This window comes from Drosophila ananassae, chromosome 2L, assembly GCF_017639315.1.
Source record: "Drosophila ananassae strain 14024-0371.13 chromosome 2L, ASM1763931v2, whole genome shotgun sequence".
NCBI lineage: Eukaryota > Metazoa > Arthropoda > Insecta > Diptera > Drosophilidae > Drosophila > Drosophila ananassae.
Genome location: NC_057927.1, coordinates 14,592,661 through 14,612,057, shown reverse-complemented (window position 1 = coordinate 14,612,057; position 19,397 = coordinate 14,592,661). Strand labels below are relative to the sequence as shown.

Here is a 19,397-nt window from a genome sequence, read left to right as displayed (position 1 = left end):
TGACAAACCAAAGAATCTAGGCACTGCATTTTATTATTTTCCATTTAGAAATCACACGAAAATGTTCCTAATAAATTAAATAGTCACCTACATTTTCTGAAATGAACGAGAAAATATTTTTCACTTTGACAACGTGTTAATAAATGTTGGCACTTGAAGGTCGTCTGGCTTGAAACAGAAAAGATTGACAGACAAGCTTCTTAGTATCTATTGATGGGGGAGGAAAAAATAAAAAATGATTTTTTAGGTCGTAGACAACAAGCACATAATTAGCCGATACATTTTTATTAATTTAAACGGAATCCCCTGAAAAGAAATGTATTCTTGAATGATTATAATCGGCGAAACCATTGAAGCAAAATAACACTTCTATTACAATTAGGGATCATTTAAGGAAAATTACGATTCAGTTTCTCGGGCAATTAAAAATGAAATGAATTGTACTCGATGAATAATTTAGTATATCAATTTCAGTGGCAGACAGGCCTGGCACAGAGACACACAAATGAACACAAAGTAGCTGCCAGACCGAAGCAAAACAGAAGCCCAATAAAATTATACGTATATATAGTCTGATGAAAATTTCATTTAAATTATTTTAACAAAATAATGACAGTGAAAACGAGCCAGGACCAGACCCAGACCCAGTTCAGCGGCAAAAAGCTGGCGAAGCGTGCAAAATGTTATGCATAATTGATGGCAAACAGAAATCAATCAATCATAAAATGTCAACCTCACCCAAGAACCCACCCCCAGAAGGTGGCTCTGGAAAGAAGGATGCGGCCGCAATAAATAGACAAGACAAAGGACATTTGGAATTGTTAATCATTTAAGATGGAATTTAATTGAAATTCTTGTGACAAAAGCTGTCACTGACTTGAACCATCCCTCCCCCGAAAATGAAACGCTTTAAATAATCGTTAAACTGATATAACCGAAAACTAATTTGTGTGACTTTAATTACACCATTTGGTTTTGACAATAAATGACAGCGGAAAGGCATATGAAAAACTGGGAAACACATTTCATTGTCCACATTGTGTAGTTAATTCAAAATATTGGATAAACGTCTGAACACTTTGTGTCCAAAATCGTTTGAAAATTTGCATAATTAATGGGCGCACAATAATGATTTTTCAGGCACAAATAATATGAAGTATAGTATATCAACCAGGCACAGATTCAGTTTCAGGCAATAAAAAAAAATACTTGCCCGATAAAAGCTACAATTTCACACACACTCTCTGGACAAAATGACAATCGATTCGAATCGTTTGGCGAAATTTAATTAATTCGGTGGCACAGATGCTTCTGGCAAAGGAATTCAAAGTGCACAGCAGCAATATCAGCAGGAAAGAACTCACCATTCCTTTCATTTTAATGACATTTAATGTTTTTCGGTATTTACATGACAAATAAAACCGAACGGAATATCTCAGAGCTATTTAAAATATTTGATGTTGAAAAAGGTAAAGGTAAAGGTTCTTTTTCCTTTTTTTTTTTTTTTTTTGTACATGATTGATATTAAATTGCGTATATTCTTCAAGCGAATTCATTTGTTAATACTTAACGGTTGAAATGCTTTGAAAGGATCGAGATTTTCACACGACTGCTTCTATAAAATATCCTTAATAGTTCCCATACAACTTTCATCATTTTTTCCGCTGAAATTTATCATAAAAATATCTGGATGTTAATTAAATCGAATTCCCGATGTACTGGCGACTGAAGCCAAAGAAAAATTCAAATGGTTTTATATTTGGCGCCAAAGATCGTAAGCGTAGATTACCGATTAGGTAAACTAAGAGTTGCCATCCGAGATGCAGCTTCTTATCAGCTGTATGCAGGTATGCACTGAAAAGCTCTATTTACCTATGATGGCGTAAGGTTGGATCGACATAGATTTCCGCTCTGGGAGCTTAGATTCTTTTCGATTCGACCTCCATAGCAGAAAGACCTGTGCACGTAAGTTTTCTTGCCTTGGCATGTGGGTGTTTACTCACAGAGAGGTTAAAATTTTTTTGGGTTATTTCTTCAGATTACCCAGATAAACCTGCCTAATCTGCCAACCCACCCAAGGAAGGAAGAAAGATAGGAACCCTCAGGAGTTACTGGCCTTACTCAGGAAAATCCCCCTCCACGTGCCTCATCCATCGGCCCGGCATCCAGGTGAAGCAAGCCCTGAGCCGGCCCAGCGATCATCAAGTGTCTCGCGGAGCGCCTTATTTATCCCATCGAGGGATCGGCAACTCCGTGGGCCAGCAGTTTTAGTTGTGACAGTGGGCGAAAAAGCCTAGTGGGAGTGAAAACGTGAATTTAACCTAAAATCCCCAAAACCTCGTGCACACTGAGAAAAATATAAGTCAAAAAAAAGCTATAATGAGAAAATATTAAATAATAAAGATTAATGCTTGCGAGCTACAAAAAAACAAAAAAACGTGAACGAAAATGTGCAGAAACAAAAATTAAAATTTATTTTTTTTGGGTATACCAAAATTTTCTTAAGTGAAATACACTAAAAACACTGAAGTGAGAATTCTAATGAATAAACCTTAAAGTATAATTAAGCTAAAACAGTGCTAAAAAAAATAAATATTATAAAAGAACTAAATGCGAAGGTGAAAACGAAAACCTAAAAGAAAATGTTAAAAGGAAAGATAAATAGTTAAAAATGTTATAAATAAATAATAAGTTTAAAAAAAATGGGAAAATTTATATAAATAAAGTTAAAATGTGAAAACGTGCGGCAAAGAGAAATTAGAAAGGCTCCTCGAAATTTAAATTGTTAATTTCTATTTTTATTTTTATTTTTTTTTGATTTTTTTCTTTTTTTATTTTTGTTTTGGTTGCTGAGTTTGGTTTGAAAGAGCAAGAAGCACTGAAAGAAAAGCTCTGATGTGTTACAAAAAAAAATTTTAATTATTTGCGTCTCCGAATTTCCCGAAAATTATGGGAAAAGCCCCCCCCAAAATTCCGTTTTTCAGCACGCCAGCGCGGGAGATCGATCTTTCGTCATGGAAATGCAAGTGAGTTTGTTTTCTTAATTTATATTTACTTTTTACAACACAAAAATTTAACTGCATGAAATTATCATTTTTTTTGTTGTTGGTGTAAGTTACATTCTCACTAAAACGAATTTTGCGAAATAGAAAGATGGAAAAAAAAGAATCAAAGAACGGTTATATTTACAGCGAGCTTATCTTTTAGTCAGCGAGCTTTGGCTACACTGAGAGAAATTTTGGAATGAATTCTATTTAATTTAATATTATTGAAATAAAAATGATTAGAGATTACAGATGAGAATGAAAACCTAAAAATAATTTAGATAAAAGAAAATTTTTAAATGCACTGGGAAAAAAATATGTTTGAAAATTTTATAAAGGCTTAAAAATAAAAAAAAAAAAAATTATTTTTCCTTTTTTTTTAATATTAAATGAATAACGTCAAATAACAATAGAAATTAAATTTATTTTTCCGAATATTGCCGCCAAGTTATTGCCACGTTTGGGATAGGAATTTAAATTTTTTTGTTTAATTTCCTTTTTTTATTAATTAAGCCGTTACTTTAACATTCTTTTTATATCTTCTAACATTAATACATTTTTTTTTAATATTCCTTTATATTTAGTTTTAATTTATTGTTATGATTACTATTTTTCTACATTTTACAACATTTGATATTAATCTTTGGGTATAATTTTCTATCGCACAAAACAAAAACATGTATCTTTTAATTATTACCTTTTATAACGTTTGAAGAAATAATAATATAATGAATAACTAAACTTATAACTGAACCATGCTGTTGTTTCTCAGATCCTAGGATATGAAGGGATCCTCAGAGCCATGCTCGAGCGGAGAGGATCGTAGGTTGGGTAGGGCATGAAGCGTACACATTCCAGCTGTGTATCGCAATTTTTTTTTGTATTTCTCTCCTCTTTCTCTTTCCCTTTCTTCTGGTTTCTCTGAAATTGTCCTTCTGTTCTTCCGGTTATCGTTTAGCTCTAGATATTTTTACAGTTTTCCTGTTTAAGTATTTTTTTTGTCGCAGCACGCTAATTTCGATTTCTAATTAATAATAATGTGTAGTTGCGTGGGATTCTGTACGGAGCAAGACCACCACCCCCCAAGCCGACGAGCCCGAGCCGGAATAGTAAAGCGTGCCCCGCAAGTACAGAATCCCGAACTGTTCACCACTACCGTTACACGTTACACCGAATGAGTAGCATTATTTCACATGCGCACGCATTGCGGCAGAAAAACGAATACATTATTAATTATTCTACTTTTTTTTTTAATAATAAACCCGGTGGAGTTTATTAAACAAACAGCCTCCATAAGTCTTCACTCGATGTGAAATGAAAATTGCCTGTCAATTCAGCGAAAGGTTTCGGTTTCGCCAGCTATTCATCGGGGTAATTAAAGCGTTAAATTGAAAACAAAAGCAATCAAAGGAAAAGTTTTATCCCTAGAACTTGCAAAGTGAAAGATATACCGACGAAACAGCCAAGAGACAGGCGTTACAATAATGAGTTGTAAGCGCAAGTTCACACAAAGGATTAACAACAATAGCTCCACGCATCTTCCGACTCAGGCAGTCGTCAGTCACTGAGTCCTTTATTCATTCGATGATATATCCCGCCGCTTTCATTACCCCAAGGATGCTCAATGAATGGTTAACGTTTCGGGCAGAAACTTGTCTCTGTGTTTTTGTGAGCCTGAGGAACTTTCGGCTCCGGCCCATACAATGGGATTAAGATATTATCGAGCAAGTGATTCGAAAAGAGGAAACGCTGCTCTGAGATTACTTTGGTTTTGGTTTTGCTTCTGATTTTGGCTAGGAAGCTTTCACAAATTATTTTCACAAAATTCGGACAACTTTGAATCAAAGATAAGGCTTTGAGAGAAAGGGCAATCATCCATCTTTATTCATAATTTATTTATCAAATTTTTATTCAAAGTTTGTAATCAAAAGCATCATATTTTAGGCATAATAATGCGGTCAAGTCTGCCAGTTAACTCCATCCAAGAGCACTCTAAAAATCATCATTTCACCCATTAGCACTTTCCGCATAAGAGCGACTGCATTTGGAGCTTAGGCTTGGATTAAGACCCATTGAGTGGGGGCTTCAACCTAATCAAGCAACTAAAACCGATTACATGAATGGGTTAAAACCTTCGCCTCTCGACAAGCCTTATTAGAGAAGCACAAAACGGCTAGGCGTCCGTCCATATTGAAAGGGCAATGGAGGCGGGTTGGAGGGCACAAACTTTTGCCAAACCAAACAACTTCATTAGACCCGAAACCCAACACATTTAGACACACTCAGATTAGGGGGCAGGGCACCTCCCCGCTCTGGAAATCTGGGGGAAAATCTCTACGATAATCCATTATGGTAGTGTGGGGGAAACCGCATCACAAAAAGACTTAAATGGTTTCAGCCGGGCTTTTATATGTGCAATCAGCAGAAGGCCAGGAAAGGGATCACACACACACTCCAGACCCTTCACCTTACGAATCTCGAACTAACACTCAACCTAGTCTCATTCGCACATCATCTTTGCCTTCCCAAATGTCAAAGACAAATGTCAAAGGTTCGTCGAGTTTGATGAAGGGCCGAGACCGAAAACTTTACTCATAACTGTGAGACAAAGAATTCTTGTTTGCCTTTAGTTGTTGGTGGTTAAGGACTTTGTATTCATTTTGAAAACGTTTTTGAAATTAGTGGATTTCACCTGCGACCTGCGAGGAATCCGAGGACTTATTAAACTTCCCCTCAAATCCAATTTAGCAATTGAATGAAACTGTTTTCCCCATCTCTCTTGTTTATTATTTTATTTTGTAGCATTTTTTGTATTATTTTCTCTTTCAAGAAAAGTTTTTAATAGTGGAACATACAGCGAAACACTTTGGCTTTGCTTTGGCCACCGCATCTCACAAAAGTTAGTTGCGAGCTGAGTTACCATCCCATGGAAACATCTTCCTGAGCCACTTAAGTGCCGAGCAAACAAACTTATACACACACCACCACTATACACCACTATACTATACTGTAGTATACCTCCCTTTGGTCTTTTTCCAGAGGAAAGAAAGATATTGCTGTGAAAGTTGGCTGAGGTTTTCAGTGTTCAGTGTTCAGTTTTCGTTTTCAGTTCAGTTTCCATGCGCTGGGTGTAGTAAAAGTTTTTAATAATAACCGCAATACAAGAATATAAACATTTATATTACTGCTTCATAATGCGGTCGTTCTCCGCCGGAGGGGGTTAGAGGAAAAGAGGATGGAAGGTAGGGAAAGATCCTGGATCCTGGGCGTATGAGCAATGCGCTTCCTTGTAAGTATTATTTTACTTTGAGCTCTGCTTTCCGTGCTTTCTTCGTGTCAAAAGATTGAATGTTAGCATGCATGTGCCGAGGATTGCGGTGGCGGAGGAAAATAATACGGAAAGCAGGTGCAGACGCCATAAATGTAAAGTTTCCTTCGGTTTTCCACAGGGCGGAGTGTCTACCTTACGGCAGCCTAAGCTTCTTTGGAGTTGGTAAGTTGATAGCGAATTTATAAACAAGATAATTCGAGAAGTTTCTTCATGAGCTTATTCCTTCACAAAGCCATATCCTAACTCAAAAATTTGTAACCTAATTGGAACTATAAATTCTATATACATTTCTTTCTAGCAGACTCTCAAAGCGAATAGAAAAAGGGGATCATTTGAGGCTTGAACTTAAATTGGTTGCCAGGAAGCCAACGGGAACAGGAACTGAAAGGCATTCCCTCAACTTCATTGGCACCTGCTCCCAGTGGCAACATAATGGCAACTCAATTAAGCTAACCGAGGAGTTGTTTCCTTTCCCAACTAGCAACAGAATTTCCATTCAATTGAATGCACTTCTCGGCGGAGTCGGAGAAGCCCAGAGGATGAAAAGTGGAGTGGTGGAGAGGTGGAAGAAAGCGACTGCTCACTGGCTCAGCACTTCCTGTTTCCTACACGCCACAATGCTAAGCGCCACTTCCTCTTAATGCCATCCAGCACAAAAGGGAGCGTCGTTCAACGAAACTAAAAGGAAAATGCCATTGAAGTAAAATTAAAACTCCACAAAATGTCCGGAATGGTGTTGACAAACACACACTAATGCTGAGTCCCCCCCTATTGGAAGAAAAACGGAAATGATAGAGAATGATTTAATGTTGCAGCCGAAGAAGAAAAAGTATTTGCGGGGCGAGCATGGCCAATAAGTCGGACTGATCAGCCTCTTCTGTTGAAGACAATTTGATTGATTGTTGGGGCCAAGTCGGAAAAAGGCCTTAAAGGCAAGTCTGCTCTGGCTTGGCCTGGTCTGGACTACCCTGGCAATGCAAATGAAATGATGGGCAAATAAATTTCCACAGAAAATGGCATAAGAGAAGTTGACATCGATGGAGGGGCCAAAGGGCAGGGAATGACATTGCAGGAGTTCTGATTGATGGTCCTTCAAAAAAGTAAACTTGTCTTTATGTATTATTCTTTTTCTTTACTTACTAAAAGTAATAGCTTTAAAAATCTATTAGTTTCTATTGATTCAAAATAATATTCATTTTCTATTTAAGAATTTCTTGAAGAACCCCCCAAAGTTCTATTTGCTTTTGATGATTGGATCTGTTGCTTCTTTCCTTTTTATTTCGTGCTCATCCAACCAAAAACTCAATTTCTCGCTATTAAATAAAAATCAAATATGAAATCAATACGTTTAGACCACACTTCATTTAATGGCAATATGCCACGCCTACCCATTCCATCAATTCAACCCATAGAACTTGTAATGAAAACAAAGTAGAGAAAAAAGGAGAAGGAAAGTGGGCGTAAAGGTCACAAGAAGTTTTGATGGCAGAAGCCCAGAAAGGCCATAAATAAAAGGAAACTCCACAGAAGGAAGCGGTTCGATTACAATTTGTTATTTGATGAATGGTTTATTTCTGTTTCTTTTAGAAAAGATTTATTTGTAAATATAAAAAATATATAAATTAAAAATACTACATATTTCTACTACCATTTTTTTTGTTTTAACTTTGACAGGGAATTGTGTTTTTTAATCGTTTCTGTGTTTAAGTTTTATTTTCTGCGGCCCATTTCATTCGGTTTCATTATTTCCCTTTCTGCCTTTCTCCTTATCGGCGACCGGACAGAAGTTCTTGTCCGCCCTCTTTCGCCTTTCTCCGCTGCTTTCTCCCGCTACTTTCTCCATTTCCTTCTTGATTCCGGCACTTGACTGTCATTGTTTACATTTACAAATTGTTCGCTTGTCCGCAAATTGCAAAGCGTTTTGTTGGTCCTTTCCCAGGACCTGCGTATTTTTTTTCTCCTTTTTTTTGAGGGGGCATATCTTTCAAAAAATCTCTGCTACGAGGTTTCCACTTTTTTTTTTTTTTTTTTTTCTAACTCACTCAACTTCCTTGTTTGTTTTCGCTCGAGGGCGGCAACTGCTTGGCTTCGACCAAATGTTGTAGTAACAAAAGCAAATGTCGTTTTTCCTGTTTGCTGTTTCACCTCCCCCCCCCTTGCCACCACCCTCTGAGTGTCCTACACATCCTGTATTTTTTTTGTTTTCGATCATTTAACTGCTTGCGGTTTCTCAGTTTGTTTATATTTGTTCATCTTCAGAGCTTTCTGTTTATTTATCATGATTTTTATTTGGCCACTGTGAGCATTTGTGCCTAAAGCCATCTCCTATCGGTACAAAATTGTTTGTTCATTTCGGTGGTGGAGAGTCTACTGCCGCAGGATAATAGCAGGACACAGCTGAATAATTAACAATTATAAAAAAAAAATTCTATTCCTCGATGCTAGAAAAAATAAAAACCCACATCCCCTTGGTTATTGAAAGTTAAACATTTCACGCTTAGCGAAATGAGTGACTGACAGGACGAAGGATAATGCCACACTTTGTGATGACAAAAGCTGAAAACGAAAGCGCAAAAAAATCTATTGCTATTCGGACAATAGAGGAATTAGCTTAAGAGAGCAGGAAGTTCCTAAAAGGAAGTTAAGAGCAAATTCTACACAGGATGTTTGCCGCAAGGTCCTTTGGAGAGTTTAACTGTTGAATCATATTTTTAATGAAACATTTTAAAGGATAATTTTATGAAATGTTTTAGATTTCCACTATCCTGTAACTTAAATAAATGTTTTCAAGTATTTTCAGAATATTAAATATAATATTATTCCAATTTTAAATGAAAATATCATATTACGTCATTCGAAAACCGGCAAGGACTTTGTCGTTTCTCTCTAGTCCTCTCTTATAAACTCCCTTTGACGCTTGCGCAGATATTGAGGGGAAAGTCTCCACACTCAGGATATTTTCTTTCATTTGCAACAAGTTGCTTGCCGCTTGCCGCTTTCCACTTGCCACTCCAAGAAAACAATCAACATAGAAAGGAATGAGACACAGATACAGAAATCATCGAAAGGAGTAATATCGAAATAGCATTTATTTAGTTGCACATTCTCTTAATTGCACAATTGTGCAATCGAATGGAAAATTTACCAAAAATACAGTTAATTTGCGGGAAGTCAAAACCAACAATCGAACAAATCAAAGCAGGGAGTTCAAACGGGGGGCCAAGTGTCAAGTGGCAGGGTGAGCAACAACAAACAGTGGCATGGGCCAAATAGAAAATTTAATTCAATTAATTATGTTTTCACTTAGCAGCAGCTGCAACAGGGCATGCTTGTGGGAGGATTGTGGAGTGGAGAAGCTGTTTCCATCTTGGTCCTTGCATTGTGCAATGGAAATTAAATTAAGGAGCGACTTGCCAGAGAGCCAGAGTGACAGACAGACAGACAAACAGGCAGCCAGTCAGGCTGGCAGGGAATATGGTTCTGACTGTAGTGCAACTATAAAGTGCATTGCCTTTAGGGAGTGTGAGCTTGGCTGCCTGATAATCACATTTGATGTGCTGTAAATCATATTACGCATACGCTCCGTTGCCCTTCTCTCTCAGCCTACCCGGCCGGCCGCCTCAAGCAATCATGAAAATGCAGAACTCTCGGTCTTGAAAGCGAAGCAGGATCCCCAAGCTTGATTGTTGTTCAACTTAATTAGCTACTCCTTCCCAGGCACTTCAAAACCAAAGGATAGCAAGAAATAATTGCTTTGGCAAAAAGTATAGCATACTTTGCTGGGCAACTATGTTGTTTGTGGGGAAAATATGTTTCTAATAACTTTCTTGTGATATATTATAGGTAAAACCTAAAATACCACATTCTACATACCACATTTACCAAGTGAAAGTACTATTTATTCATCAAAAAGCTTCAACTCACCTGCAAAAATAAGAGAGAGGAAGTAAATTAGCAAAAATAGGATAAGCCCTTATAAAACCATTGTTCTAATATCAACATCTGCATAATGATAAACCCAAAAAAGAAAAAAACCAGGACCCAGAGGTCTACTTAGTTAAATCACATGACTAAAGAGTACAATTGGCAGGGTGTAGGTACTACGTAGGATGCGGGAGGAGTATGAAAAAACAGGGCAACGAGCCGGAAAGCGAAAATAAAATGTAAAATAAAATGCAACAGTGCAAACAGAGGCAAAGGCAGTGGTAGTGGCAGTGGCAGTGGCGTCGGAAGCTTAAAATGTGGCCAGAGGGACATGGGCCAAAAATAAAAGGAGAACGAACAGCAACAGACCCAGAGTAACAGCAACAGAAACGAAAAAGAGCAACAGACAAACGGGACATGCAACACAAATTTTCATGTTCGACATGAATCGAGAGGAGGTAACCAGAGGAGGGCAAAAAGGGCAAGGGTCAGCCAACAACTGAGGCGCTAACAACAAGTTAAGCCCAGCAACGAGGTGCAACTGGGGAGGAGGGCCGACTGAGGTTGGTTACTGCAAGAGATATGGTCACGGCTTTGTACTGTTATTTTCCAAATGACTGAGAATTATTAAAGGGGCATTATTGCAGCTTCATGAAGCAAACACACAAACGGGGGCAAGCGGCAAGTGGAAGGTGGAAGGTGGAAAGTGGCAAGTGTAGGAGGAGGTTTGCCGGACAAAGCATAACAAAGTAACCGTTAGTCATTGTCAAAGACAAGTGCATTAAATCCAACATTGTAACTCACTAACAAACTGCAGATACCAGCCAAGAGGGTGGTAGGAAAAAAAAAAAAAACAGTACCAAAGGGCTGGAGGAAACACAACAATTAACCTAAATTGGCCAACGAAAGTTCTTGTTAAGAGTTGACTTTACAATATTCTTTTAGGAACTTTTTTAAACTAAACTAATACACTAATTTCATATTTATCCTTTGCCATCTGATTAGTTTCATAGCCCAGAGAGAGCGTCACCTCACTAGGAAACCTTTGGCCCGTATAATTTGTACTTGTCAAGCAGCTGCCTCTCTAGATAGTAGTACTTGCATAATTAGAATAATTTTCTGCTTCCATCTGCTTCTAGAAGTAGTACTCTGAATGTGGGGGTCCTGTTCGTACAGAAGGAGCTCAACTTATGACAAACTTTTTCCAAGGAATAGGGATACAACAGGTTTTCAAAGGATCTATACACTTACAGATACTCTTATTGCAATAATTATATTAACTCTATCTAAAAAAAAAAAAAATAACTATAAACTATAAATAAAGGCAATATTTTGAAAATAAAAATAAAAATATTGTATTTTAATTCTAATAAACAAACTAATCAAATAGCGCAAGTACTCTATGAAAGATAGTACTGCCTCCGTATTTTTCGCATAAAATTGCAACTTTTGCATTTCATAAATGAAACATGTGCATAATATTAAATAAAATGAACCTGTAAGTAAACAACACGCTGCCAGAAAAAAGTCAGCAGAAAAAGGAGTCTGCTCGCCATTGAAATTCATGAAAATGCTTTGGCTTTCCAGACAGTCATTTCCCATTCCCCCCTTTTCAGATATTTATTTTTTATCAAATCTTAATTTAATTGCAAATTATTGCACTTCAATTTTAGTCTAGATTTTTTCCCAGTACTGCCATGTTTTTCGTTATTTTTTGTCTGGCTAACCCTGGTTTCTCAGAAAACAAATGCAAAACACTAAAACTTTTATGAAGCTCACATTTCTAGATCCAGGATGGAGTTTGAAAAGTGCCTGGATATGTTTTTGGCTTCTGCTGAGTTTTGTTTATGATCTCTTCCCACCAAAAAACTTTTAAAGGCATGTTTTTGGTGAACAAAACGAAATTTTAAAGTCATTAAGATAATAACAATTAGAATTAATAATAGAAGAAACCTCAACCCAGCAAAGACAAAGTTAAACTTTTAATAAAATGCTTAAAAAATAATAAAGCCGGCACATCGAAGGAAGCCAAGGGAAAAAATCAACAGAAAGCACCAAAACGACTGACAGATAGAGCTGACATTGGCAGTGCGTTCAGGAATGCAACTACTAACTTTGGGGAAATGAAGTCGACGATGAGGGCCGAACTCCGAAGTCCAACTCTCTATGGTAGACTCCGAAATGATATGACACGGCTGAGCTCAGGCACAGAACAGAACAAGTCGAGTGGGAGGACAAAGAATATCCAAAGTTAAATTAAAGTGTAGTTTGTAAGGCAAACTTTATCCTTTGGCGAGAATGAATGTCTCACCTGACTTGGATGTATTCCATGACCCCACTCGCTGCTGCTGCTACTCCTAGTTTTCACATTTATTCAATTGATGCTCTTGAAAGGGTGCCCCCTGACTTTTCTTATTGTGATCAAAAATTAATTAAAATACAAATCAGATGAAAATGAACTGCACAACTGTAGAAATATATAAATGTAGAAATGTCTTTGCTAAAAGCGAGCTCATTAAAAATGTAAATCAAATGTGTAAACAGCAGAAAACACAATGCCACAATGCATAAGGCCAAAAGTTGGCAGCCACTACGGTTCAGAATCTCGAAAAGTTGAAAATCGCGCAGAAAGTTGTTCGGCATCAAGGTGAATTTTAATGAAAAACATAATTATAATTCATGCAGATTCCACTCAACCAACCAGAAGAGACCTCCACGTGAGTCTCGGAAACTTTTGGATAAACTTTAAAATTTCATTCTTGTTGTTGATGTTGTTTCTGGTTAGGGCTTCACAGCCATATTATTTGCTCTTGTTGTCTATGGAATTAAAATGTAATTATGTCGTAAAGCAGTTGAGCATGGTATTGCATACATTTTGGGGCCAAAACCCAAACAGCCAAGGACTAAGAGCCGGAGAAGAGCAAGGTGTTGGCCCAAATTGAGTTTCAGCTTAATAAACTTCGCAACACTCCATGAGAATAATTTTCGCATGGCATTGTCATGGATAGTTAAATAACAAATATTTAACCCAATGTGGTGAAGGCAAAGTTCAAGCTCAATGGATTTAATGGGAATTAAAGCGAATAAATCGATTGTGTATTTTGAATGTAATTAGTAAATAGTTTTTGTAGGGAAAAGGCCGAGCTTACAGGCCATGGCTTGAAATCCTTATAGCCATAGTCCTTTCACAGAATGCCAATTAAGAATGAGGCATTAGGAAGCCAAACTAAAGTGACAAACCGAAAAGCAAACAATGGTTGTCGAGAGCCAGAAGGAATGAGGAAAGCCGGGACATAATTTTGATTGACAAACGTCTATCAAAAGAGTGAAAGACTAAACGAATGCGGGCAAAGATGACGACGCTGATGACGATGTCGCACAATGACAGCTGATATGACAGCTGCTGTTCCTGCACTCACTCAATCCGGGCAGCTCCAGTTCCTTTGAGCCAAGTTAAGAGGACCCAGCCGTCAGCGGGAGGCGCACAGAATGCAGAACAGAAGAGAACTGAACAGAACGGAAAATGCCATTTTGAGACGCACTCTCATTATGGCCAAAGAAATGGCGTGGCAGGACAAAAGGTCCTGCCACGGCGCCTGCCAGCCACCAATAGAAATGTAACGCGAGTGCCACTTTATTGAAAACAAAGGACCTCGAAACTGTTTCGGGTTGCATCAGAAGACCATTCATTTTGGTTTGCACTTAAAAATAAGTTTTCAGATGTCCTTACTCGCAATAAAGTGGAGACCGCATTTCGTCCTGTGTATTAATGAGCTCATTGTGTCATCGAGAGTGTAGCGGAAACACACACACACACGGCAGACCGCGACATCCTGCTCTTTATCCTTAATGAGATGCACAAATCCCGCGACCCAGCCTTCTCACTTCATCTTTGTTATTGTGAGAAGGATTACGAGCTGAATGTGTGTAAATTAGCTGGCATTTTGAAAAGCTTAGCTCCAACCTGCCACAAACATTCCCAATAATAATCATCTCGACAACGAACATCATCATTGTCATTGTCGTTAGTGTCCTGGCAAGGATAATGATAATGATAATGTCGGTTGCCCAAATACAAAAGACCCGCCAAAGATTAGCAACCGTTTCGCTATTCTAGTCCACCATTCATAACTCTTAGCCCTAATTAGTTTCCAGTTTGGCCAAAAAAAAAAAAAAAAAAAAACCTTGAAATCGTTTTTTTTTTTGCTGGCCTTTTGAAAGCAGCTAGCTTTTAATTAAACTTTTTCATAATACTCGGGGAAAAACTAACAGAATACGTAATTGGTGGAAAAAAGAGGTGCTCTAAAGAGCCATAAGTAGCCTCTAAATGATTATGTAATGCAACTAGCAATTGCACCAATATTTTACGGGCCAATGGAGCGCATCGTCGGCGAATGCAAATTGTTAAAAAAAAAAAAACCAAACAGCATAATTCAAGGGGCGGAAGGGAAAACAAAATCGCGAAATATGCACCAGAAACTATAACGCCCTGAAATCAAGTTCAATGATTCACGAAATCGTTTCTTTCTGCGCCATAAAAATCAATTCCTATACGTGTCTGAAACTCCATCGAAATTATTCGCCTGTCGCCACGGACTTTGCGTGTCAGATATGGAAACCATTCAGAATGGATATAGATTACAATCGTTAATAGCTCAAACGCTATAAAGGTTGGAAGAAGGAAACTTTGACTTTTTTCACACGACACCCGAAATCGAAACAGAGAAGCCAATAAATAAACCATTAAACATCACTCATTTTATTTTAGACATAAGAATGAACTTTAGATATTATCATTTTTAGTTTTTCTTCTTTTTTTTTTTAATCAAATACAAAGTTATAGCAAGAACATAATTAAAGTTTTAGTGGAAAACTCTTTCATCAACAAATGTAAACAAACTACAAAAAAAAAAAAAAAAAAATATAGTGGGAGGGCCGACTTCCGACTAAATGTGGCGTAAATATAGAGCACCGAGTTATAGACAGAATAAATATATATACAGATATATAGACTTTGCGTGTGACATGCAAGGCTCATCGAGGGGGAGTGAAGTGATTTTTGCACTGTTTGGATATTCCAAGAAAGTAGAGGAACAAAAATCACTAGAACCCTTTTGGAATGTCTGATCCGAGCCATTAAAGCGCACTGAAACGGAATATATGTGGATGCAGATTTGTGTGTGAAGGTGCCTGGCGATTTTCCTGCTAAATGTTCCTGAACCTACCTCGACATCCCAGAACCCAGAACCCAAAAACCCATAATAACCCAGAAGTCAGCTCTGCCTCAGTGGCAGAAAACAGGTTCGCGACAAAATCTATGACTTTGCTGTGTCGTCAGTTTGTTTGCCTTCCATTTACTTTTTGTTTTTATTCTGGTTGTTGTGCGGCAGCCACCATTTTCCACTATCCCCGTGCGTGGAGAACATTTTCCATTTACCCAGACATGGCCCGCTGAGCGCCAAATTGAAGTCACTTGACAACTCTAACTGATGTTGATTGCACATGGAGCCGTGGATTAATTATTTAGAATATGGCGGCGACGCTGAAAAACACACATATGTGTATGCCACGAAAGTATGCAATTATTTTTTGGCGTGATTGTTAAGCCAAGTGTGGCACAATTATTGCTTGATTGCCGTGATTTGGCCGAGTGTGCAATATGGCATTTGAAAACTGGGTTAATTGTTGTTTAGAGAGAGCAACACATATTGGCCATTGCCAGGGGTCATCAGTTCTGCCATCTAGGGTTTAAAAACATTTAAAATAATATAAAATTTTTTAAATAAAAGCTTTTACTAGCAGCTATATTGTTTGCAAAAAATATAACCAACAAATAACTTGAAAAATCTATCAATTACAATCCCCTACCCAGTTATCAACTGAAGGGCTTCGACAACTAACCCAAAACTGTCAACATTTTATCAACTCGATGTCTTCGCTCCAGTGTATGCGGTTTCCCATACACCCTTTTATAAAATTCAATGAAAAACTTTCCAGGACACACATTTGCCATTCCCTCCGCCATGGCGTAGAGTGTCTGCATGTGGTTCTTTTCTGGTGGCGGGACTTTACATGCTTTTAGTTTAGTTAAGCTTTTTGACCAACAAAACAGAAATGAACTAGACAAAATGGAGAAAGCACAAAGGACTGGATCTGCGGAGCGTTCTGGCAAGAAAGCTGGGAAAATTTGGTTAAGGAATTTGCTTTGGGGTGTGGCACAATTATTCGTGGTTAACCCTTTGCTAATGAGCCAATTTAAATTTATGGCCTGCCACACACACACCCCAGAATTAGGCATTAAATTTTAGTCACATTTTATGTACACTTTCGTCCTGGCTGGCTGGCTGCCTTATTCATCAGCCAGAATTTAATGTCCTTAAAATGCGCCTGCAAATGCAAACAAGTGGGCTGGAAAATGAGCAGGCGAGGCAGCTGGAAAAGTGCCTGCAAATGAAAGGTGAGACTCGGAAAAGCGCTTTTGAAAGAACTTCTCGGACAATCTCATGACAGGAGCGGCGACAACGAAACAACAAAACACTGACGAGTCACTCCAAAGGCAAGTCAAAACAACTTTATCAGCACGATTCGAACAGAAAAAAAGCTGAAGAAATTATAGAATGAAAGTTCCTCAAAGAAAAGAACAGCAGAAAAGAAAGGGACTGGACTGACTTTCATCCGTCCGACTGCTTAATTATGAAGCTTGTTAACTATTAATGAAAAAGTTGTTTCAGACGTAACCAACTAAAAGTTGACAAGCCAAGAGGTTGAAACTTGGGCAGTCAGAGGACGAAGGACAAAGGAGAGTCAAGACAAGCAGCCAAGAAAGTGGTAACAATAGTTTGAAGGAGTCAGAAAGCAGAAATCCCCATCATTTAAAGCTTTAATTTTTAGGTATAATAATCTGTTATTATTATTCAAAAGCAAAACAAATTATTCATGTGGATTTAATGTTTAATTTATACCATATTGCGAAAGTTTCACTCAGAATTTGCATAATGAGGACATTCGAATACTGTCTATTCGAATAGAAACCTCCTCTACTCCTCAATTAATTTCCATTGCAAAATGTAATCATATAATTAGAATTTGCATTTCCAATTTGCCTTTTGAAGTTCTGACAGACCTTCGGATTTCTTATCGGGGTCAATGTCTTGGGGACTGCTCACTTATGAGCTAATCAAGCGATTGTTCGCCGTCTGGCCACGAAATAAATAAATAAGACCCGACCGCCCTGGCCCTCGCCCCAAACCTAATGTGATTAATTGCGTCATGCAGAGAGCAATGTCGTCAAATGATTTCACACCAGCCAGGGGGTGAGAGAGAGTTCTGGGGTTTCTGGCAATGGTTCAAGCTATGGGGTTTCTGCGGATTGGGGTTTACCAAGCTTCGTTCCTCCATTCTCGGTACCACATTCCATATTCTCCATTATCCCCATCGCTCTTTGTCAGCGGACGACTTCCCTCCGACCGATATCCCCGGGTTTGCTACCCCTAGAGTGTGATAAGTGCGCTTTTGGGTTTTGTATTACACGACTACGACGACGACTACGTTCGCTGGGAAATTTACGACGTAGTTTTTCTAATTTTTCTATTTAATTAGCACACACTAACACCAAGACAGGGACAGTCAGGGCCTTGGAAAGGTGGGGCGCTGTCGATAACATTCACTCCCCAGGAGGGACTGCCGACTGCCGACTGCCGGCATGAGTCCGGGGGTTGGATATTTCCTGCGGGCGTGAAGACAAATGATTCCGACTATCTGACAAACTGTTGCCATCTGCTTAATGATGTCAGAGCATGTTAATTAAAGGCAAATTATTTGCTAAACTCTTCCCGAAATTGTTCTTTTTGTCAGTGTTCAGTATTACTTTGAACTTTCAACCCGCCAGGCAATCAGGTGAAAGACAAGCCACTCCGCACATGAAGTTCGAGTTGAAAGTTAAGATGTGTTAATGGGTTAAGCCAACACGAAAGGGTTAAAATCGCGTTGATTGATTAACTTGCTTTCTTTTTCATTAATTATTTTCCATGTTAGTGTTTTACCTTACTACTCTATAAGGATTTTAGATTAAAGGTCAGATCTTACCAGAACTTATGCCAACTAATCTTTTCAGCCCATCGAGTGGCAGGGAGCGCTATGGAGCATGCATCAAGGCGTCGCTTAATTAATGTGTCGACTACCCACAACAGATAGCACATAGCCCCACTCTTGCCACCCGCAATGCCCCATTTCTGGAGCCGTTGTCATCTATTTGCCGCTCACTAATTAGCATTTGCGTGTCCACACAAACTTCAAGGCAAGACGACGACTTCAGTGGTCTGGAGTATCCGAGGCAAGAGGCGACCGCTAATTGGGCTTTATTGGCGGTGAATGTCAAGTGACAGCATTGGATCCCATCCCATCCCACTGCCATACCCCTTCAAGCCTTCTGGCCTCGTCCTTTTCCAGTTACCTGCTACCTGCTACCTCCCCATCCAAAAACAACAACCACTTGATTATGGTTTTTGGGCTGATAAGAGCAGGTGAAAATTGTGGCAGAAACAAGGCGGCAGCATTTGTCGTTGTCACTGGCAACTTAAATGGCTTTTGTGGCAGGACTAGAGTTTGTGGCAAATATTGGGTCACCGACTACGAAATTGGTTCTGTTCCCAAAGGCTATCTGTTTAGCATTTAAAAAGGGTCTAACATTTAAAGTCACTTCAAGTACAATTAATTAAATTTATTTTCTAAACTTGATGGTCCAATAAAAAAAGGATAATTTTATGCCAGGGACAATTGGAAATTAATTTACTAAGTGCCATTCACACACATGCATAATGAGCTGTATGCTTTTTGTGCCAATTAACGCTTAATTAATTGCTGAATTAATATATGCCCCGGACAATAGGGGTTGCACGAATCCAGGGGCATGCTGGGGCATGCTGGGAGTTTGAGGCAAGGTGGTGCAAAGAGGCACAACAGATGTTGCATTTCCATTGATTTAAATGCATTTTTATGCAAATTTTCACACACTTCAAATATAAATAATGCACCACGATTTTTGAATGCCAAATGCATGTGGGTTTTAATGCGAAATGAATGCGAAATCTCTTTTTTAA

At 38.4% G+C, this 19,397-nt stretch overlaps 1 protein-coding gene and 1 long non-coding RNA gene across 13 annotated transcripts in view; one reads left to right on the top strand and one right to left on the bottom strand.

Moving 5' to 3' along the window:
- LOC6501200 (maternal protein pumilio) overlaps nucleotides 1-19,397 on the bottom strand; it is a 167,829-nt gene that overhangs the window by 125,321 nt on the left and 23,111 nt on the right. The window lies entirely within an intron of this gene.
- LOC116654486 lies at nucleotides 1,721-3,862 on the top strand. Its single transcript, XR_004309711.2, has 2 exons — nucleotides 1,721-1,965; nucleotides 2,039-3,862. It is a non-coding gene; the product is annotated as an uncharacterized LOC116654486 (long non-coding RNA).